The sequence below is a fragment of the Sminthopsis crassicaudata genome, chromosome 3 (assembly GCF_048593235.1).
Source record: "Sminthopsis crassicaudata isolate SCR6 chromosome 3, ASM4859323v1, whole genome shotgun sequence".
In the NCBI taxonomy this organism is placed as follows: domain Eukaryota; kingdom Metazoa; phylum Chordata; class Mammalia; order Dasyuromorphia; family Dasyuridae; genus Sminthopsis; species Sminthopsis crassicaudata.
The window spans coordinates 252,923,903-252,943,731 of NC_133619.1; the positions used below are offsets into that span (position 1 = coordinate 252,923,903).

General features: G+C 32.5%; 1 protein-coding gene across 9 annotated transcripts in view; it reads right to left on the reverse strand.

The window, feature by feature from the left end:
• NRIP1 (nuclear receptor interacting protein 1) overlaps window positions 1-19,829 on the reverse strand; it is a 166,046-nt gene that overhangs the window by 81,028 nt on the left and 65,189 nt on the right. For all 9 annotated transcript variants that reach the window (XM_074300444.1, XM_074300448.1, XM_074300449.1 and 6 more), the window contains exon 2: window positions 521-635. The gene's annotated coding sequence lies outside the window, so the exon portion shown is untranslated. The remainder of the gene's footprint in view (window positions 1-520; window positions 636-19,829) is intronic.

Genomic DNA, 19,829 nt, shown 5'->3' on the forward strand with positions numbered 1-19,829 from the left:
ACAAGGGAATGAAAAACTTTTTTTTTTTTTTAAACCTTTATATTATCTATGGTCATTGGTAGCAAATATTTTGTTAAATTATTTTTAAAGTTGCAAGAGTTCCCTCGAAAATTTATTTAAAATGAAGGATTTCATTAGTGAGAAAGGCTAAAGTGAGAAAAGAATCTAAAACTATCTGAATATGCTTTTATATTTTACAATCCATAAAATAAGACACTTTCTAAATGGTTTTATGCTACAAAGAAGTATTTCAATGATCCTAAGTGTTTGTGTGGGCAAGACTGTGTACTTAAAATGAAACCATTTTTCTTACAAAGGATAATCACTGAAAGTAGTCTTCAAAGTTCTTTACATAATTAATAAATATTTCTTTCCTACTAATAGATGACTGATTTAACAAAACTTAGAGCTGATGGCTAAATAAGGACTTTAGTAATCACACACACACACACACACACACACACACACACACACACACACACACACACACACACACACACACTAATTTAAAATACCATACCTTCTGGTTTTCTTCCAGTAGCTGAAACAATGAATGCTGAAAACCATCTATCAATTAGAGTTATAGCCAACAGGTAATCACATCTGTGGGTCAATTTTTCCGATCCCAACAGTGCCTGAAAAAATTTAAACAGAACTGAAGTTATTTTACAATCTTTATTACGTTAAAGGAATCTTCAAAACATTTAATAATTCTGAATAATAAATAATATTCATATAAATCTTTAAAGTTTTCGAGGCACTATTTCACAGTAACTGTAATGCAATGAGTATAAACATTATGCAAGTTTTACAGATTAACCTCTGAATGGTTAAACCATATATCCATAATTTATCTGAATATGGATTCAAACCTAGATGTGTCTATTCTATAATCAAACATCTTTGCATAATACCATTCTACCTCTCAACAAAAATGTTAGGAGGAATTAGAATACCTCTTACAACCAGGGGAAGGTGGGCAGAAGAATGTACTTCAAGGAATACAGTTATGTTCACAGCTATTGGAGTCTTATTTTCTATGATTACTATGTTATTATTATATTATAAAAGCTTATGACTTGATTAAGTAGAATGGAAATTTCTTGTGTTAAATGAGTTTAGAATGCTCTAAATCAAGTATCTATTCTTCAAGAATTGGTATTTTACCATAGATGAGGAGAAATCTGTGTAAGCAATAATAGCCAGGAATTTGTTTATTTAAAAAAAAAAAAAAAAAAAAAAAAAAAAGCATAAAGGGGAAATCATCAAAATGACTTCATAAATTTAATTATTGAATATGCTTGCTCTCTTGCTTTTTATACATTTTCTTCCCCCTTGTGTTCTGTAACCTGTTTTTCCCCCTACTCAAGACCACAGGTTTATATACAGTTTATATCCCTAAATCAATATGCCCAAGTTATTCTTCAATTTCTGTTCTATACTCCAACTTTATTTCACTATTGTCTATTTTGTTTAAAGGAGCCGTGTTCTTTGTAACAGAGAATGAACAAACTTCTATATATTCTAAATGAAAATTCCCTCCTCCCTCCAAGGATGTCAATAATTAGCTGTAAAATGACTTATACGTTGCTCCTTTCCTCATAAACACACACAAAATACTCTTAACATTTATATATCCCTTAGTAGTTGATCTTGAGAGCTTCAGAAAAAGACTAGGCTTGAATACAATCATACATTATTATCATTCCATCAATGCTAGTTCCCCAGGTAGACCTAACTACTGCTAGAGTAATAAGGCACTTTTAGGAATGGCTCTGCACCCACTCTCTTCTACACCATCTGGGGGCGGGGGGGGGGGGGGGAAGCTTTCAAAGAGATAGTTGATAAAAACCAGTCTTGAAACTAGATTATGTCCCACTTAGATTTGATTCCCCAAACCTACAATTTAGGATCAGCTTGTATATGTACCCTAAATTCTTAGGCCTACCATGTTGAAAAGCAGATAGCTCTTCAGTTCTATTCTTAATTCATACTTCATCTTATCATTGTCCAACTTGTTTAGACGCAATATCTAAGGTGGCATCAGGTCTCTGAAATTTCTTGCAAATTAAAGCATGTCTCAGAATTCCACGGAAATACTTCTTTAAGCTACAAATATGTAAATTACCACATTAGGAAAAGCAAAAGAACTGCTTATCATTTTTATTTTAATTCTCTGTACATTGGAAATTGTGTCTAAGAATTAATTCTTATCCATGCCAACATTTCTTTTATAAGATAATCTTCCAGTGGGAGGGAAGAGCTCCCAACTAAGCAGGTGAATAAGGATTCAGGTTTCCTCTTTCCTAGGTTCTGAGCCAAGTGGTTTAGCATCATAGCTAGATATCTGAAAAACTCATGCCAGGCATAAGTCTGCAAATCCTTACTGCCCTGTTGGCAGCTAAGAATGGCATCTATGTAACTGTCACTAAAGTAATAATTAAAGCCAGAAGAGTTTTCATAAGATTTAGCAAGTAAATGGTGTGGAGTAGAGCTAGGGGTGGGGAGAAGAAAGAAAAAGCATAGAGAAGGGTCTTTGTCAGAGGTATCAAACTCTAGGTCAGCATGTGCTACAAAATACAACACAACATAATGTTAATTTATAGTTTCCTAAGTCAACATCAACCTTGTTTCTATTTAAGTTGGAAAACAGTTGTCTTGGCTAGAGGAGGAACTTAGAAAATTTCTTCAGAGAGCAAAACTAAAATAAAAAACGGGCTTTTTTTAGGGAAAGACTTTATTATTTTCTTCTGCAGCTACATAAAAATTGCTAGCTCTCTTTAGGAAATAAATTTGACCTTATGTTCCCTCTCCACACATAGCAAACAAAGCTTTCTTACCAACAGCTTTTTTTTTTTTTAATTTTTGACTGTGCTAGATAATAAACAGTACTTTAATTATATTACTTTGAAATTTTTCCAGAGTGAAATTAGTGACTGCAAGGTCACAGAATACAGAAAAGCAGAAGATAAAGATAATACATACCTTTAAAGATTAGAAATTATCATGATCCACAGTGCAGTGTACACTCCTAAAAGTTTCTGATTCACTTATGAAAACTACATAAACAACATTTAAACTAATTTATTTAGAGAATAAGCTTCCTTAGTAAACTGGGGAAAAAATTTTACATCCAAGAGTTCAGATAAAGACCTCATTTCTAAAATACATAAAGAACTGACTCAAATTTATAGGAATATAAGTCATTCTCCAATTGACAAATGGTCAAAGGATATGAACAGTCAATTTTCAGATGAAGCAATTAAAACCATTTCTAGTCATATAAAAAAATACTATAAATCACTATTGATCAAAGAAATGAAAACTAAGACAACTCTTAGATACTATTACACACTTCTCAGATAGGCTAAGATAACAGGAAAAGATAATAATGAATGTTGTTGGTGGCATTGTGAACTGACCCAACCACTCTAAAGAGAAGTATGGAACTATGCCCAAAGGGCTATAAAACTATGCATATTCTTTAATCCAGCAGTGTTTTTACTGGGCCTGTATCCCAAAGAGATCATAATAAAGGAGGGAAAGGACCTAAATATACAAAAATGTTTGTGGCAGCCCTTTTTTGTAGTGGCAACAACCAGAAAATGAGTGGATACCCATCATCAGCAGGATGATTTCAAAGAAGCCTGGAGAGACTTACAAGAACTGATGCTAAGTGAAGTGAGTAGAAAGAGAACACTGCACACAGCAAGAACAAGACTATACAATGAACAATTCTGACAGACGTGACTCTTGCCAGTGGAGAGATGATTCAGGCCAGTTCCAATGATCTTGTGATGAAGAAAGTCATCTGTACCCAAAGAAAGGACTGTGGGGTCTTGAGTGGGGATCACAACATAGTATTTTCACTTTTTGCTGTTGTTTGTTTGCCTTTTGTCTTTCTAATTTTTTTCCCCATTTTGATTTGATTTTTCTTTTGATAATTGTGGAAGCACGTATGGAAGAATTACACATATTTAACATATTGGATTACTTGCTGTCTAGGGGTGAGAGTAAAAAAAAAATTGGAATACAAAGTGTTGCAAGGGTGAATGCTGAAAATTATGTATGCACATGTTTTGAAAATAAAAAGCTTCATATAAAAATTAAAAAAAAAACATGGATAGACTTGCTCAAAATAATGAAGAATAAAATGAGCAGAACCAAGTATGTGTGTCTCTAATGGTAATCATGGAAGCCATTTCAGGGAAGGGAAAAAATTATGTATATGATAACTTTATTATATATTTAAAAGGAATAGCAAGTTGTACAAAATAGATTTGCAGTTTCTTGAGCAAGCATCTTTTTAAAATCCTATTGTTATTTATTTCATAAATTTAAAATAAAATTAATAAAATTCAAAAAAAGAGAATAAGCTTCCTATGCATAGCATGAATATCACTGCAATAAAAAAAGTACAAGCATTTGAAATACTGAACAAATTTTTTGTAGTTACTCAATCTTGTCAGACACTTTGTGACCCTATTTGGGGTTTTCTTAGCAAAGATACTAGAGTAGTTTGCTATTTTCTTCCCCAGCCCATTCTAAATATGAGGAAACTGAAGCAAACAGGATTAAATAACTTGACCAGAGTCAAAGCTATTAAATGTCTCAGGAAGAATTTGAACTTGTTTCCTCCTGATTTCAGGGCAGTCACTGTATCAACAAGCTGCTCTTACAAGATAATTACCAAGTAATGGAAATTTTATGTTTATTCATCTCTTGGCAGAGAGAGTAGCTCTTCCCCCCTCCACACACACACATACATACACGTAAATGCATATTATTAGACTAAAAAGAGAAATTCTATTAAAAGTAATTGTAGACAATAAAAAATACTTGGGAGCTTACTTGCCAAGACAAAATCCAGGAACTAATATGAACACAATTACAAATTTTGTTACCCAAATTAAATCAAATCAGATCTAAACACCCAGAAAAATAATAATGGTTCATGGGTAGGCTGGGCTAATATAATAAAAATGACCATTCTACCTAAATGAACTACTTACTCAGTGCCATACCAATCAAATGACTAAAAAAATTTTATAGAATTTGAAAAAAATAATAAAAACTCATCTGGAAAAAACAAAATATATCAAAGGAATATCAAAAGAATTATCAGAGAATTAATGAAAACAAATATGAAGAAAGGTAACCTAGCCATGCCAGATCTCAAACTATATTATATAAAGCAGTAGTTATCAAAACCATTTAATACTGATGAAGAAATAGAAGATAGAAGAGTAGATTAGTAGCACAATACACAGTAGTAAATGACCATGGTAATATAGTGTTTGATAAAGCCAAATATTAAGTTTTGGGAACAAAAATTCATTATTTGATGAAAACTGCTGGGAAAATTAGAAAACAGTAGGGTAGAAATTAGGAAGAGATCAATGTCTCACACATTATGTACCAAAGATAAGGTCAAAATAGGGACATCATTTATACCTAAAAGGTGACAAGAGCAAATCAGAAGAACATGGAATAGGTTACCTATAAGATCTATGAATAAGGGAAGTACAAAAAAAAAAAAAAAAAAGGAGGAAGGAGTATGAGTTCAAGAGTAGGCATTAGATGAATCTTATTCTCACCTGAAACAGATAAAAGGATGGCTGAACACATAAAGAGTCTGGTATAGAAAAATATCAAATTCAACAGGAAAATCACAGATGTGAAGGTAGCAGAGTATTAAGATAGAAAATAATGGGGAAAGATTAACCTAAAGAACGGCAGCTAAGTGAGACAGGGGAGAGAGCACTGAACTTTGAATCTAAATTCAAATTCAGCCACTAACCATTTGCTAGCTGTGTGACCCCAGGCAAGTCACTTAAGCCAGTTTGCCTCCCTTTCCTCACCAGTAAAATGAGCTGGAAAAGGAAATAACAAATATTTCTTGTCAAGAAAACTCCAAAGGAGATCACTAAGAATTACACACAATTGAAACAACTGAAAAACAAAGCCTTAAAGAAAAACCAAGTTCCCATACCCAGGAGATTAAAAATGATGGGGAAATTATATAAGAGATTGTTTCAAAAATAAAAAATGATGCATATTGAAAAACAATTTATACAAGGAAGATATAAACGTAAAGAAAAATAATTTTTAAAAAGCTCTGATTCAAGCAATGATCACTGACATCTATCTCCTGGTGACCTGAGAAGTAAACAGACTGAAAAAGGTGCAGAAAGTAGTCATGACCACCAAGAGAAATGAATTACTTCTCTCTTGTATTAATAACTAATTGGTGAATCAGAACCAAGGTTTTCCCCCTTTCCTAAACTTCCCTACCCAGAAATTAGGCGAAGACTTATCCAGGCCAAGCTCTAATCAGACAGTAAAGGAAATTCTAAGTTTAGGCTAATGGGTCCATTTCTACTCACTGTATTTGTTCACATCTGGGAAAATGTAGGTCCTCTCTTTTGTCAAAGAAATGATATGGAAATGGATATCTCTTTGACCAAGACCAAGACTTAAGTGATCCATGCCACATATCTGAAGACTCTCATGGTAATATAATCTAGACCCTGATTAGGTAACAGTTAATGAGAAAATAAATATTTCAATCAGAGTTAATTGCCACCCTTTTCAGGATTCGATAGTATCACAGACCTATTTTTATTAAAAGAAAACATAACAAAAACCACGTTGGCCTTGTTAATAAAATGATTAAATTACCCAGGCACTATGTGTCTCAAACTTTGTAAACATCATACCATTGTGAGGATTCATTCTGTTTGCCTAAATTTATTTGTTACAACATTCCTTTAATAATTACTAATAATTTCTCATGTTTTTTAAGGGGGAGAGGGACTGTACTACCTATAGGGATACTATATTTATGCATTTCAAAAAAGGAATAAAAGAAGCACAGACAAGGGGCACAGTTTGAAAAATATTTACCTTTAAAAAAATAAACAAGCAGTATCAAATGGGATTCATATTTTCACATACATTATTTGTATGTTTTTAATACACTTTTACATATGTAAAACTACCCTCTTTTTAGTCAAATTCAGAAAGGAAAATGTTTAATGTAATTTTTGTTTTGAACTGATTTCAGTACAAGCAAAAACAATGATCCTGAAGACATGAAAAAATTAGCTCATAAGCCAAACAAAAAACATGACAAATTAAAACACCCACATATCATAAGGAAAGAAAAAATAAAATAGAACTGCTCATAACTTCTAATAAAGCACAAATTGGAAAAAAAAAATCAACAGATCGATCACCTCAAAGGAAAGGAGAAGGAACCTATTCTTCATTTCCAAGATATAAAGTGTTTAAATTTTAGCAATTTCAATGACACACACAAATTCTGCAACCAACCAAAAGAAATACCTTCAATTAAAAAAGGAATATTCAATGATATTTGTACTAGTCAAAAGCTATTAACCTATAGACAACTCCAGAAGCAAATCAAAACATCACCAATGGGGGAAAAAAAAAAGATGGATATTCAATTTTTAAAAGTGGTAGTTGTCTAGCAAAGAAAATCACATGAGTAGATGATTTAACATGAAATACTCCAGATATTAGAAATAAGGTAGAAGTAAATAAATACAACTACCAAGAAAAGAATAAGTAATAAAACAAATTCTTCTCCAGAGATAATTAAAAGAAAACACATTATGAGAAAGAAATCTATTGGGTGAAAATAACAGCAAAACCATTAAGAGATTTCTTTTTAAAAGCATGCAAGGAGACAAAGAAATTTAAAAGAAATGGGAGATGGAGGGATGTAATGTTCAGGCTAGCTTTCTGTAGATCCTCCGGATAGACACCAATGAGAATGGTCAAGAATAGAGTTTTGATTCTTTATTCTGGCCCAGTCTTGATTTTAGTGCAGGAGGCATGAGAGCCACCATGAGGCTGGTCAAAAATAGAATGACTATCTTCTAGTTCCTATTGGCCCTTATATATCTTATTGTAATTACATCATTACAGCACACTGATTATGTGTGAACTTGGAGAACCATTACATAACCATACTAAGTATATATGTGAACTAGAGAACCATCATCTCATCAATTCCACTGAGTTAACATCTTGTTTCAAGTATACTTCTCTAGAATTCCAGCCCTCTACAGGGGTAGAGAGAAGGGAGAATGGAGGAATGTCTTGAGATTAAACAGTGCAATCTCTACCACCATCACTACCACCCCCAATCAAAGTTTTCTATGTAACTAATTAGTAGAACTAGAGGATACATAAAAGTAGAGGAGGAGTACTAAGATGGTAATACTACGCATAATTCCTTAGGCAAAAGGGCAGCTAAGGGTCATTGAAGACAGAGCACTTGTCCAGGAAGACTGTTCAACACCAGTCTCAGACATTTACTAGCTGTGCGAACTTAAGCAAATCATTTAACTCTATTTACCTCAGTCTCTTCATCTTTAAAATGAGCTGGAGAAGATGGGCAAACCACTCCCCCCAAAACCCCAAACGAGATCATGAACAGTCAGGTCCACAACTCTTTAAATAACAGGAGAATGAAATCTAGAAAAATGGGAATTAAAGAGGAAGGTTACTATTTCCTCTACAAGAGTCTTGTAGCTTCATGAACTACATTCTACCTCTGCAAAAGGCAAATTAAAGCTCCAGGAGGTAACCAGGATACATGTGAGTGAAAAAGCACAAACTCAGGAAGTTTGGAAAAGAAAATCACAGTGAGCACAGAGTACAGAACTGTACTACATGACTTGGATCATATGTACTATGAACTACTATTTGTTATCTAAGTTCAATAATAGAAAGCTTTAAGAAAGAAGAAAGAAAAAAATGACTCAGGGAACAAGATAAAGCAATAACATTGAAATTGGTTAGAAGAGAAAAATCAATTGGTACTTATAGAATTTAAATTCTATGAGTTAACACAAAGAATAATGAAGGGATACAAATCATGAATAAATGAATATAGATTCAGAAAAGAGAAATGAAAAGTAAAGAAATCCTCAGAAAATGACATAAAGAAAAAAATTGTTAAAGTCAAAGAGGGGATATTGTGTCCTGCTTTCTAGAGCCCCCACAAAACATACTGTGCTTTCTAGAGCCCCCACACCAGGGTGATTAAAATATCCTGCTTTTTAGAGCCCCCACGCTGGGGTAATTAAAATGTACCTTCCTAGTGGAGAAGTGATGAGGTGGAAAAATGAAGTCCATTTATTCCAAGGACTTTTTTATCCTCATACCCTTATGTAGCAAAAATAACACTGGGCATGTGCCAAATATATACTGCCCACATGGGACCACATAAACAACTTGTTATTGTATGACTCTTTGCCACCTGGTGTTACTCTGCTTCAATCACAACACAGGTTGTCACCAACCCAGGACTTCTCAGTATGGCCGAGAACCCTTGGGAGAGATGGAGAGCTTAGCCAGACATTGTCAACCAAGTTCTCTCTGTGCTGAAGGGTCTTATCCCTCATCCAGAGTTTCCCATTGTCTGTGACACTACAAGACGAGGGAGAAAAGAAACTGGGATAGGAGAAGAGTTGGATAACTAAAAAATTGAGAGGAAAAGAAACTGTTAACTCCAAAAATAGAGGGAGAGGGAGTGTCCAATGGAAAATAGCACCTGAAAGAAATGTTGCCGCAAAGAAGTGTATGCAAAAATTAAACATAGGGACCAAGTGCTAGCTTAAAAGAAAAATGGAAAAAAACAAAAAAAAAATCTTAATTCATGAAGGGAAAAGGAAAAAAAAAAAGAGCTAAATGCAAATGAATTTTAAAAATCCAATGAGTGACAGATTATATAAGAAAACAAAATCCCATCCTCTGCTGTATAAGAAACACTTTAAAACACAAAAACAAACATAAAATTAAAATGAGAAGCTAGAAAAAATGTATTATCTACCAAGTGAATCCAAAAAGAGCTTCAATCATGCTACCAGAAACAGAAAAAAGAAAAATTCAAAATATAATTGGAAATAAAAAAACTGCACCAAGTTTAAGAAACCATAAACAATAAACAATATCTATAATAAAATTATATGCTCCAAATGGAACAGCATCTAATTAATGGCACTGAAACATAATAACCCAAAATACTCAGGGATTTAAATGATTCTCTTTTAGAATTGGAGAAGTTAATAAAAAGATGCAACAAGAAAAATATAAAAAGGCAGAAATATGAAAGAAACCTTGTAAAAAACATAAAGCAATAAAAATAGTAATCAGTTCAGGGAATATAAATAAAGGATACTTATGCAAATGGAGACTTTACAACCAAATTCTTGTTTATTTATTTATTTTTATTAAAGCTTTTTCTTTTCAAAAGATATTCATGGATAATTTTTCAACTTTAATCATGCAAAATCTTGTGTTCCAATTTTGGCCCCTTTACCCTACCCTCTCTCCTAGATGGCAAGTAATCCAATATATGTTTATATATGTATAGTACTTAATTTATACTTTAACATATTTAACATGTATTGGTCAACCTGCTGGGGGGGGGGGGAGAAGAGGAAAAATTGTAACAAAAGGTTTGGCAATTGTCAATGCCAAAAAATGTCAATTACCCATTCATATATTTGGTAAATAAAAACTATAATTAAATTTAAAATAAATATATAATAAAAATATGTGTTAAATATATGCATAAATATTTATGCAATTATCTTGCTGCACAAGAAAAATCAAAGGGGAAAAAATGAGAAAGAAAATAAAATGCAAGCACACAACAACAAAAAGAGTGAAAATGCTATGTTGTGATCCATATTCAGTTCCCATAATCCTCTCTCTAGGTGTAGATGACTCTCTTCATCATAAAATCATTGAAACTGGCCTGAATCATCTTGTTAAAGAGAGCCATATCCATCAGAATTGATCATTGTATAATTTTGATGCTGCTGTGTACAATGATCTCCTGGTTCTGCACATTTCACTTAGCATCAGTTCATGTCAATCTCTCCAGGCTTCTCTGAAATCATCCTGCTGATCATTCCTTATAGAACAATAATTTTCCATAACATTCATGCACTATAACTTATTCAATCATTCTCCAACTGATGGGCATCTACCCACAGTTTCCAGTTTCTTGCCACTACAAAAAGCTGCCACAAACATTTTTGCACATATGGGGTTCCTTTCCCTCCTTTAACATCTCTGAAATATTAGCTCAGTAGAAATGTTGCTAGATCAAAGGGCATGCACAGTTTCATAGTCCTTTGGGCATAATTCCAAATAGTTATCCAGAATGGTTGGATCAGTTCGCAACTCCACCAACAATGTATTAGTGTTTCAATTTTCCCACATCCACTCCAACATTCATTATCTTTTCCTGTCATCTTAGCCAATCTGAGAGGTGTATAATTACAATCAAATTCTTATTAACGATAGTGATAGAAAACAAATTACAGGAAGAAGTATTAATTAAATGAACAATATACCAAAATTTCTGGGATTCAATTAAGCAATGACAGAGGAAAAATTATATTCTGGGATGAAAAACATACATTAAAATGGGGGAAAAGAGGATTACTGAATTGACTGTTCAATATTTTAAAATTAGAAAATCAGCAAATAAATCCCCTCAAAAGCACAATAGAAGATAGTGAAAAATTTTCGTCTACCTAATTAAAAGGACAGAAAAATCAAACAACTAAATCACAATAAAGACATAAAAATTCAGAATCTACCACACAGATAAATGCCAGCAAAAGAATTCACACAAAGATAAGAGGATTGCCTTCAAAAATATAAAATATTCAAACTAACAGATCAGCATTTGAATTACTTATAGCAGCAAAGAAAAACAGAACTAGCTATAAGGGAACTAACAAAGAAAATTACTCCTAGTTCTGACAGTTTACAGAAAAACTCTTATTAAACTTTCAAAGAATAATTAATAACCATAAAACGGTTCTCAGATATTAAGAAAGCACTGTACTGAATTTCTTTCATGAGACAAATATGGTATAAATATTTAAACAAGGGAAGGATAAAGCAACGAAAGGAAAACTGCATACCAATGCCATTAATAAGTTTACTTTTTTAAAAATCTTGACCAAAAGGCTATGTAGCAATTTACCTAAGGATGTAATTCATTTTTGGCCTAGTTGTATTTATATCAAAAATACAAGAATGTTTCAAGATTTAAGAAAAAAGAATCAACATAATTAAACATTCAAGAAAAAAACATTCAAAGTTTAATGATTATTTCAATAAATGCAGGAAACCTTCGAGAAAGTACAATGTTTATCTAAAAAGCATCAGAAAAGAGGGATCTTTTTAATGTGTTAAAAATATATATATCAAAAGCAAAGGAATGAAAGGATTATAAAGAACAAAGAGCCATCCTTTACTTTCTTTTACTTGACTGCTATAAAATTAGAGAAAGAAGTTAAAGGCATAAAAATATGCAAAGAGGAGACAAAATCATTCTTATTTGCTAATGAAATGATGATTTTAAAAATCCAAAGGAAATAACAGAGTAATGAAAAGGGACAACATAAATCTTCACAGTACAAAATTTTTAAATGTGTCTACATAATAAACACAGGAGCCACCCTAGAGATATCTCCATGCTAAGGCTCAGTTAAAATATTCCCAAATTCCAACCTAGACCAGAAGGGCTCTAACCATGCTCACTTTACTTTTTCTTTTCTTTTTTTGGCAAGGCAACTGGGGTTAAGTGTCTTGTTCAGGGTCACACAGCTAATAAGTATTAAATATGAGGCTGAATTTGAATTCAGGTCCTCCTGACTCCAGAGCCAGTGCTCTATTCACTGCATCATTCAACTTTTTCTTTAAATTAGCTTTTCCTAATCTTTTTTTTTTTTTTTTGTACGAACATAGTTTTCCCCAGTATCCTTGCCATTCACCTATAACACAAAGTAATTTTTAAAAACTTTTTTTTAGGTTATACATGTACATTCATTTTTTATATATTTCCATATGGGTCATGTTAGGAGAGAAAAATCAGAACATAAAGAAAAAACCTTGAGAAAAAAACAGAAGGAAAAAAGTGAAAATAGTATATATATGTACTGATCCACAGTTGGTCTCCATAGTTCTGATAACATTTTCTATCCTAAATTTCTTGTTCTTTCCATATAAATTGTAGTCATAGTATGAGAAATGCTGAAAAGTTGGGTTTCTACAGTGTTACAAGCTTTGGTAGTGTGGGATAGTGGGCACCGCTAATCTTACATTCACCTAACAATTAAGTGATCAATAGAAGCCTTGAGAAAACAAGGAATGGGGATGGGGGAGGGGAGGAGAGAGAGGTAGGAAAGCCAGGTAGCCAATCAGAAAGTCTTGTGGTTTTGAGAAATCCACAAATTTAAGAATAGCCCACCTAATCCAAACGAGTTGGGGTCAGAGACGGGACTTGACCAAATCACTATTGCAACTGCTTAACTGAATATTAAACAATACTTCCTAGAGGAGTTTTCCATCATTTTTGAACATGAGATATATGATGGGGGGGAGGGGAAGAAGAGAGACATGTTTTATACATAATAAGGGAAAACATGTAGTGGGTATATCAGAAAGACTGTAGCCAGGATAAAATGGAAAAACGGACCAATCCGTTCTCTGAAGGGCTGCGCCACACTAGCAAGTATAAAGGTTCCCCCATTTCTGTACTCAGGGTTCCCTCTTCCCCAAAAGGAGTGGGGCCTGCTTCTACCCAGAACCATTAAGACAATTCCTTAAGATTCTTCTTTGATAAATTTTCCTTGATATCTGATTTTCTGTATCAAAAGTGTTATTTCTAATAATTTTATCTTTTTTCTTGTTTTCGTTTACTACATTTTACATCAATGCATGTAGGTCATTGATATTTCTCTATAATAAGTAGTCATAATTTCTTATAACACAGTAATATTCTATTACATTCATTTACCACAATTTCTTTAGCTATTTCCCAAATGATGGGCATTTTACTTACCTTGTCTCAAACCTTTTTTTTGGGGGGGGGTATCATAAAAAAGAGGCTTTAATTATATTTTGGGGTTTATAGGAATTTTTTTTCACTTGGTATCAGTAATTTCTTTGGGGTACAAGCCCAATAATTGAATATGTAGGTCAAAGATTATGAAAATTTTTGTCAATCTGCATAATCCCAAATTCTTTCCAAAATGATACGATAATCAAAACCAGATGCATGCTTGTCACCTCATAACATCTCAAATATGATGAGTGTCATTTTTTTTGCAGGTGTTACACAAAACCTCTTATTTTTATTTACATTTCTATTTTTAAGTGATTTGGATAATTATTTCACATGATTGCAGTTATTCTTTGCTTTCTGGATTTTTTTTTTTTTTTGAGAACAGTTGGCTCATTTCTTTTAGCCATTTACTTATTGAAGAATGGCTAGTAATCTGGTAAATATTTGTTAATTGTTTACTTATCCTGAATATCAAACCCTGGTATAGAAATTATTCTTTCTTATCCTAGGTGTGTTAATATTGCCTATACAAAAGCATTTCAGTTTTAAGTAATCAAAATTATGCATTTTATCTTCTGTTATTGCTTTGATCTTTTGTTTGGTTAGGAATACATATCCCAATCCCTATTGGAGAGATGTACATCTATTTCTTAATGATTTTTTAAACAGTATGATTCTTAATGTTAAAGTTGATGGTCCACTTGAGATTTATTGTGGAATAATGGTATTTATTGTTTAATTCTAATTTCTGCCATATTGTTTTCCAGTTTTCCCAGCAATTTTTCAATGTAGAAAACTTTTTTAGGTAGTTTATGTTTCCTTTTGTCAAATACTGATTCTCCTCTGGTCTAGTCATTGATTGACCTTTTCATTTTTTTAACTACAACTAAGTGGTTTCAATAACTACTACTTTAATACAGTTTAAGAACTGACATTCTTTCTTTATCCTCAACTTCTTTTCATCATTTTCCTTGACAGTTTAGGTCTTTTGTTCTTTCAGATGAATCTTGTTAACATTTTATCATTGTCTATAAAATATCTTCTTAGTAATTTGATTTGGTATAGCATTAAAAGCATAAATTATCTTTAGTAATAACTTTTTTAGATTTAATTTTATTTAATTTTTTATTATATTGGCACAACCTAGACAAACATGAGCATTGAATATTCCAGTTTTAAAAGTCATTTCTTGCCATCTGCACCCAGAATGAGGACAGTGGGAGCTGAATGTGGACCACAACACAGTATTTTCACTCTTTCTTGTTGTTTGCTTGCAATTTGTTTTCTTTCTCATTTTTTAAATTTTTTGATCTGATTTTTCTTGTGCAACACGATATTTGTGGAAATATGTATAGAGGAATTGCACATGTTTAACATATATTGTTGGATCACTTGCCAACTGGGGGAGAAGTAGGAGAAGGGAGGGAAAAATTAGAACACGGTTTTTGTAAGTGTGAATGTAGAAAAATTATCCACATATATATTTTGAAAATAAAAACCATAATAAAAAAATGAAATAAAACAAAAGTTATCTTTAAGGAGTAGTTTGTAAATGAATCTAGAAAAGTCCTTTGTATGCTTTCTGCGTATGTTTTTATATGTAAAAAAAAGGCATAAAAATCAAACATTTACTGATAATAAATCATTACTCTGCAATTCTCACAATGATATAAAACCCCCATATGAAGTCACAAACCATAGCTTAAGAAGCTAGGGTCTGTTCTACATAAATAAATATAAATGCTGTTGATTTTTTTTTCAAGTTAGCTTTTTGTAGTATGTAATTCTGCTTAAATTATTAAATGTATCAATTACTATCTTTGATGATTCCCAAGGATTTTCTAAGTATACTATCATGTCATCAGCAAATGGAAACAGTCATCCCTTTCGCATCTTATTCTTATAACCAGAATTTCTAGAAGTACTTCATATAATAGTGAGGAATCCTTTCTTTAATCCCAGATTTGTTATGAAAGGTTTAAGTTATTCCTAACACAAATAATCACAGCTTTTACTGTTAGAGATTCGTTTTAAGCATCTATGCCAATACTTTGTACGGTTTTTAGTATAAATGAGTATTGTACTTTGTCAAAGTTTTTTGTTTTTGGTTTTTTTTTTTTCCCCCTCCCCTGCAATTCTTATGATAATCAAGTAGGGTGGATGCCCACCAGTTGAGGAATGGCTGAATAAGTTAAGGTATATAAAAGTAATGGAATATAATTGTTCTATAAGAAGTGATGAACAGGCTGATTTCAGAAAATTCCCAAAGACTTATATGACCTGATGCTGAGTGTCAAAGTGAGCAGAACTAGGAGAACACTGTACACAATAATAAGCAAGATTATATAATGAACAACTGTGAAGGACTTAACTCTTCTCAGCAATGTAATAATTCAAGGCAATTCTAAATGACCTGGAATGGAAAATGCCATCCAGAGAGAGCACTATTGGAGGGGAGATAGATTGTTTGCATGCTTTTTTTTTCCTTACAGTTTTTTTTCCCCCTTTTGGTATGATTTTTCTTGTACAGCATGACAAATATGGAAATATGTGTAAAAGGATTGCACATATTTTACCTATACTAAATTGCTTTCTATCTTGGAAAGGGAAGAAGTAATATAGGGAAAGAATTCTTTATATATATTTATATATATATATATGTATATATATATATATAAATATGTATATATATAATTTTTCCAAATATATATATATATATATATGCTGTAGTCTGCTTGACATGATATTGTTTAAAATTTCTGAATCAATATCCAGTAATAATAGTGGCTTATAGTTTTCCTCCTGTTTTATATACATTCCTGTATTGGAACTCAAAAAAATTATGAGAGTGCTTTCTTAATATTTCTTTGTGTTTGAAAAGAATGTGTATTATGTGTACTGACTGTTCTTCCAAAGTTTAATAAAATGCTCTATTTCAAGACAAGTTTCCCCCACTGCTTACATATCCTTTTTTTTTTTTTTTCTTTCAAATTGGGTCCTTACCACCTGCTATCTTGGTGGGGGGGGGGGGAGGGAAGGAAAAGGGGAAAAGTTGGAGCACAAGGTTTTGCAAGGGTCAATGTTGAAAAATTACCCATGCATATGTTTATAAATAAAAATCTATAATTAAAAAAAAAAGCTTAAAAAGTTGGATCTTTTAAGATATCAATCTGTCAGTATAGTTTTTTTTAATATTTTAAGATATTCCTCTATTTTATCTGTTTTTAGATTCTGATTATTCTTTTTATTTTTTCCAGCTTTGTTGTGGTTTCTTCTTATTCATTTGTGAAGTCCTGGCTAGCTCCCTGAAGGGCTCAGAACCAACCAGAGCCAGGATAAGCAAAAGTCCTTGCCCTACGTTGGGCACCAAAATATTAAGTTCTGTCGATCATTATCATTCTCTTGGGGGGAGGTTCTTGGGGGAGCTTCTGGAGCCAGCCTTAGCTTTAGTTTCAGTTCAATAATCACAAAATGAAGCCAGGAGTTAAAGTCCAGATCTATGTTGTGTCCTTCAAAGTTTTGAATCCTTTCCTGTCAGAAAGTCTCCAGCCAGCTTCAGTCTCTAGCTCCCTCTGAATCCAAAGCCTCCAGCCAGCACGAAGGTAGACATGGGAATGAAATCTTGACTCTGAATCTCCTAGAGTGTGGGAATTGTGGGTTTCCCAGAATTCAGTCCTAGATGTGAATCTCCCAGAAATCCATGAGCAGGCTTTTCCTTTAGACTTGTGAATCTCCTGGGCTTGTGAATCCACTGAATACTAGCTCTGAATCTCCTTGAGTTTCCCCCGGAAGTTCTCCCCTTGACTCACATCAGACCGCCTTCCAGACTCAATGTTGGCTCCTTATATCCTCCCAGAGAATGGATTTGTGGATACTTCATGGGCTTGTGGGAACTCCTTACAGAACCAATGAGCGAGCTCCTTTAAAGGTGTAAACTCTGAGCTAGAGAATTGTTAAATACCAGACAACCGACTTAGCACTTAGTAATAATCCTCCTAACATTCATTTAATATTTTATCAATTTGATTTTCTGCCCTGTTTATTTTAAAAGTCAGATAAAATAAAGGTTTAGTGATTGTGTTAGTCATTTCAAAAAAACAGCTTTTAATTCTATTTATATTTTTTTATTTTATCTTCTAATTTTTAATATATCTTCCTTTCTATTGATGTTAGTTTTTCTGATTGGCTAATTTTTCAAAATGTACATTTATTAATTAGCCTTTTATTTTATTCATGGTTAATGTATAATTATAGAAATATTACATATTCTATGTCATGTTATGCCATATTATAGCATGATATAATAATAATCATAATATAATCACATGATAGGCAACATAGTGGATAGAGTAAGTTTAATACCTGAAATTAAAGACCTGAATTCAAATCCAGGTGATTTGGGGCAAAATCATTTAACCTATTTGCCTCAGTTTCCTCAATTTAAATACTTAAATGGGAATATAAATAGCATCTAGCTATCAAAATTATTTTGAGACTCCACTGAGATGATTGTAAAAAACATTTAGTACAATGCCTTCCACACAGAAATAATATACAAACATTAGCTATCATTATTAGTTGGCTAGCAAGAGTTTTCCTGATGACTGCTTTAGCTGCATCACAGAAATATGGATATATTGTTTCATCATTTTCTTTCACATAATTTAAAAACTGTTTTAAAATTTGCTTGCTACACAGCAAATTCTTATTCTGTATATATCTATATCTATCTATCGATAGATAGATAGATAGATAGATAGGTATATCTTTGTTTTTTAAATGTTTCCTCTTTCTTGTAAGCAACAGATTGTGGGGTTTTATTATCCATTGTTTTTTCCCCTCATCTTAGGGCAAGATTTAATTAAATTTATAATTACAAGTTAGTGTTGGTGGAATTGTGAATATATCCAGCCATTCTGGAGAGTAATCTGGAACTATGCTCAAAAAGTTATCAAACTGTGCATACCCTTTGATCCAATAGTGTTACTACTGGGCTTATATCCCAAAGAGACATTAAAGAAGGGAAAGGGACCTGTATGTGCAAAAATGTTTGTGGCATCTTTGTAGTGGCCAGAAACTGGAAACAGAGTGGATGTCCATCAATTGGAGATTGATGAATTGTAGTATATGAATGTTATGGAATATTATTGTTCTGTAAGAAATGATCAGCAGGATGAGTTGAGAAAGGCCTGGAGAGACTTACATGAACTGATGCTAAGTGAAATGAGCAGGACCAGGAGATCAACCAGGAGATCATTATGTATTTCAACAACAATACTAAATGATGATCAATTCTGATGGATGTGACTCTTTTCAACAATGAGAGGATCCAAATCAGTTCCAATTAATCAGTAATGAACAGAACCAGCTACACCCAGCAGAAGAACTCTGGGAAATGAGTGTGAACCACTACATAGTATTTCCAAACCCTCTATTTTTGTCTGCCTGCATTTTTGATTTCCTTCACAGGTTAAGTGTACATTATTTCAAAGTCTGATTCTTCTTGTGCAGCAAAATAACTTTATGGATACGTATACATATATTGTATTTAACAGATACTTCAACATAGTTAACATGTATTGGTCTACCTTCCATCTGGGGGAGGGGGTGGGAGGAAGGAGGGAAAAAACTGGAATAAAAGGTTTGGCAATTGTAAATGCTGAAAAAATTACCCATGCATATATCTTGTAAATAAAAAGTTATAAAAAAAAAATTACAAGTTTGGTTTATATTTTACTTCACTTGCCTCTAATATTGAGTTCTTTTCCAATTTATTACTTTTGTCTATAAATACAAACTGTATTTTGTATTTATACTATAATGTAAAGTATTATTATTATATATTATATAATATAAACTATTGTATATAGTACATAAATATAGTACTATATCATCAATTATTTTCTCTTAAAATGGCCCTATT